This window comes from Protobothrops mucrosquamatus, unplaced genomic scaffold, assembly GCF_001527695.2.
Source record: "Protobothrops mucrosquamatus isolate PMUCROS unplaced genomic scaffold, P.Mucros_1.0 scaffold2594, whole genome shotgun sequence".
Classification (NCBI taxonomy): Eukaryota; Metazoa; Chordata; class Lepidosauria; order Squamata; family Viperidae; genus Protobothrops; species Protobothrops mucrosquamatus.
In genome coordinates, this window is record NW_015388649.1 from 71059 (window position 1) to 75929 (window position 4871).

Consider the following 4871-nt stretch of genomic DNA (forward strand, 5'->3'; position numbering starts at 1 on the left):
AAATAAAATAAAAAATAAAAAAATAAAAAAAATAAAAATAAAATAATGAAATAAAAAAAAATAATAAAAAAAAATTAAAAAAAATAATAAAAAAAATTAAAATAAATAAATAAAATAAAATAATCTTTACATGGGATTAGAGCATATGTTGCTTAAAGTTCTTTCCAGCTAAAGCAGCCTATATGTTGAGATAGATAGACAGACAAACGAATGGACGGACGGACGGACGGATAACTGGGTGGGTGGATGAATAACTGGATAGGTAGGTAGGTAGGTAGGTAGATAACTGGGTGGGTAGATGGATGACTGGATGGATAGTCCAGCAGGGGGCTGGACTAGAAGACCTCCAAGGTCCCTCCCAGCTCTGCTATTCTGTAATTCTGACTGGGAAGCCAAGCCCCCTGGCCTGAGCCCAACTGGGGTAAGATAGATATCTGCACATCCTGCATTTGGGTGGGCAGAGGGTTTTGCAAGTGCTCTGTAGCCTCTGCACTGATAGAGGCAGACTCAGACTCAGAGCTCTCCCGAATGAGTCTTATCTCAACCACCACATTCCAGCCTGGCTTCTGTGCTCCACACCAGCTTATCGCCCAGGATCCAGAAGACCTTAAGCTACCATTGCAGGTCACTCTGAATCCTGAAAAAAAAAAAAATCCTTTTAGCTTGCTTTGCTTTCTGCCAACAGTACATCAAGAGGTGGAATTGGGCCAAGGTCATGCAGCCAACTGTGGGGCACTAGGACCCAGCCTTCTCTTAATCCCACACCAGCACCACTCGGAGAGGCACCTCGGATTGCACATATCCGCAGTCACAACTCGGGAGGCAAAAAAAATATGATGATGATGAAGAAGAAGATAACAAGGTTTATTCTACAAGGGCGGTGGGGGGGGGGAAATCCGAAGGCGTAATTAAAACTACAATACCCAGCGTTCCTTAAACTTGAAAGACACTGCCTGGCGCTTTCAAAAGTGCTGCAGTTTGGAGAGAGAGGGGGGGAGGGAGAGAGAGAGAGGGGGGGGGAAGGGAGGAAGAGGGGGGAGGGGGGGTGGTGGTCGTCCGTCTGTTCGGGATTCCACATCAGGGCGCACAGCCCAGAGGGGGGCGCCGGGTTGGCGTTCAGGACGGACTGCACATATCAAGTTGCCGAGACAGATAAAACAACCTGCTCAGTGCGAGGCGCCGAAGCAGTCTGGATGGATGGATGGATAGAAATAGATAGATAGATAGATAGATAGATAGATAGATAGATAGATAGATAGATAGATAGATAGATAGATAGATAGATAGATAGATAGATAGATAGATAGATAGATAGATAGATAGATAGATAGATGACAAATGATGGATGGATGGATGGATGGATGGATGGATGGATGGATGGATGGATGGATGGATGGATAGATAGATAGAGATAGATAGATAGATGATAGATAGATAGATAGATAGATAGATATGGATGGATAGATAGATAGATAGATAGATAGATAGATAGATAGATAGATAGATATATATTTTTTTTGTTTTGCAAAAGTTTGGTCTCCGCTGCAGCCCACGAAGCCCCCCCCCCGGACCCCTTGCCTTTCTCTGCCACTCGCCCCTTGCCCCGCTGCCCGCCTAGGGGAGGAAGGCAGAGAAGCGGGCGAGGCGCGCAAGCAGGGCGCAAAAGAGCCGGACTCCAAGGTGCTGGCCCGCTTCCCTGTTCCCGAAGCAGCAGGAGGCGAGGGCAAGGCCAACCGGGCGTCAGGATTGCGGCGCGCACCTGCCCTAGCGCGCGGCTGGGAAGACGGGGAGGGCGCCGCCGCCTTTGCGCGGACGGCGGCTGCGGATCCAAGCCAGCCGGAGCCAGACGCGCGGGCTGCCCCTGGGGGAAGGAAGAGGGCATTGCTTCCTCTCCCCCGCGGGCGGGGGGTGGTGGCCAAAAGGTGGCGGCCGCCCTGCAGAGGACCTGCCCGCCGGGGCGCCTTGCTCCTCTCCAGCAGCCTTGAAACCCAGCGGAGGGTGGCGCGGGCGGTGCGCAAGCTTGCCAGAGCGAGACTGTCCGGAGATCCCCGGAGCTGGAGGAGGAGGAGGAGGAGGAGGCTCTTGGCGGCTGGATGAAGGGCAGCGGAGGGACGAGCCAGCCGAGCCAGGGAACTGCCCGCCCCGCGCCGCCAGGGACCCTCTCCGCGGCCGGCAGAGGCGGTCGCAAGGCGAGCAGGAGCAGAAGACGCACCGGCGCGCGGGTCCTCGCTTCCTTGCCCCTGGCTCCCCCGCCGCCGCCGGGGCTGGCCAGACGCTGCAAGGCGGCAGCAGCAGCAGCAGCACCAGCCCAAGGCAGGCGAGGCAGAGGCTGGAGCCAGCGAGGAAGAGGAGGCGAGGAAGAGCGCGGCGGCTGCAGCTTCCCGGCTGCGGCGTCGGCCGGGTGGGAAGGACGCGGAGACGCGCCGAGCGACGGAGGGCGAGAAGGAAGCGCCGCCGGGGAGGGGGCGCCCAAGAGGAGCCCCTGCACGGCTGCGGGCCGCCGGGGCCGCCTCCCCCCCCATCTCCCCCCCCCGCGCCTCTTTCAGGGGGGGGCCCCTCCGCGGGCGGCGATTGTGAGGTGCGCCGCGCGGTCACCAAAGGCGCGATTGATGCGCAAGCCGCGGCCGGCGCTGGGCACACACTAGGGCGCCCTGCAGCCGACAGTGGGGAGCCAGCGCAGGAGCCTCAGACCCGGTTTTTGGGCGGGGGGAGAAAAAGAGAGAGAGAGACAGAAGGGGGGGGCGACGAGAGAAAAATTAAGAACCCGCCAGAGAGGGAGAGAGAAGGGGGCGAGAGAAAAGAAAAGAAAAGGAAAAAAAAAAACAACCCACGAGAGAAAAGTTGAAACCAAACTTTTTTCTGCCTGGCCTTCCAGCACACCCCGGCTTCGCGTTTGGAGGACAACAGCGTGGGAGATTAGGTGTGTAGCTGCTGATTGGGGAAATATATATATATACGACTGGCCATTTCAGTGCTTTTTTTGGGTGGTGGGGGTGGTGGAATTGTCCCCTGTGATTAGGACTTAGTGAAAAGCTGGATGTATTAGAATCTCTGAAAAAGGTGAAAGAAGGAGATGGTTAATACAATTATTGACAATATTCCTGCCCAAAGGTAAGTAAAGGCTTCAGACCCTGCCAAGATACTATCCTGGGTCAGAAGTGAGCTCAGTTCCGAATTAATGGCTCCGACAGGGACACGTCGTGCTTCCATTCTCTTGTTTTTGTCCTTCGTTCCCTTTGGCGGATGTGACTAAAGAAATCTACAAGCGGAAGGAAGGAAGGAAGGAAGGAAGGAAGGACAGATGTGTCTATTAACTTAAGAACTCTTAGGAGGCGTCAAGAGGAATTTTTTGATTGGCCTCAGTAAGACGGCTTATTTCTAAAACAGTGACTGTAAGCTGGACTGTTACAGCAAAACCACAAATTGTAACCCACCTTGAAAACTAGTGCGGATTGTACTGACAGATTTTGAAAGACAAAACTGGACTTTGGATCATTAAAACTCCTGTAAGTTTTAGCAGCCTTTATTGTGGCCCAAATCTCTCTCTGTCTCTCATCATCCATCATTTACCCTTTCTTCTCTCTCTCTCTCTCCCTCCCTCCCTCTATCATCTATCTATCTATCTATCTATCTATCTATCGATCGATCTATCTATCTATCTATCTATCTATCTATCTATCTATCTATCTATCTATCAATCTATCTATCATCTATCTTTCTTTCTTTCTTTCTTTCTTTCTATCTATCTATCTATCTATCTATCTATCTATCTATCTATCTATCTATCATCTTTCTTTCTTTCTTTCTTTCTTTCTTTCTTTCTTTCTTTCTTTCTTTCCATCTATCTATCTATCTATCTATCTATCTATCTATCTATCTATCTATCTATCTATCTATCTATCTATCTATCTATCTATCTATCTATCTATCTATCTATTTCATGGTTCAGGCAACTCTGAAGCCAAGAAGTAGGTACTGCATGCTGATATATATTTCCTAATATTTCCACTTGGAGCTCATCTCCGATTTTCCATTACAGTTACAAAACAGAGCAAACTTTATTCAATTTAATTTTTATTTAATTCATTGGAATGCTAATTTTTATCCATGTAATGCTTTCAGTTTTTATTCTGTTCCTTTTACGTGTGGTAAGCTGCCTAGAGTGGCCGCTTGGTGAGATGGGCAGCATATAAATTTTGTAATAAATAAACCAGAAAACTGGGACTGTTCACTAAGCTATTTTTGAATGGTGCTTTTTTCTTTTAAACCTGGGCAATTATTTTTTTTTAATAGCTAAAAAAGAAGGGGATAAAATAAGAGATTATGGGTTAAAGATATCAAACTGGGCTTTTGTTCGGACAGTGTTTGAAAAATTCCTTTGGCTGTTTCAAAAACAAAACTGTTGTTTTTTTCTTCTCTCTCTCTCTCGCTTTTGCGAAGGGGAAGTTATGAATGAATCTCCATCAGGAAGTGAAAACTTGACGCTGTCACCGAGAAGCTAGAGCCCACATATGAAAGAGATGCATTTATTCTTCGCGTAGACTTCGCCTTCATCTTGTTTTAAAAGATTAAAAACAGAAGAGGGGGGGGAAAAAACCCCAAAGAAATATATCAAAGCAAATATAAGGCCAGTTGACTTTTGATTGTAACTCACCGATCAGGGAATCCAAGTCAGCTGGAAACGGTCTTTCCCAAAAAAAACAACAAAAAAAAAAAACCCAAGCAAAAGTGGATGATTGGACTTGCATCGTCTTGCTTTGGAGCGAAAACAGTGGATTTAACCGATCCTGACTCAGTGGCACGGATTTTTGCCTCTAGGGCAAAAAAAAAAAAAAATTGATTTATTCAGCCTGCCATAAACTGGTCAACTA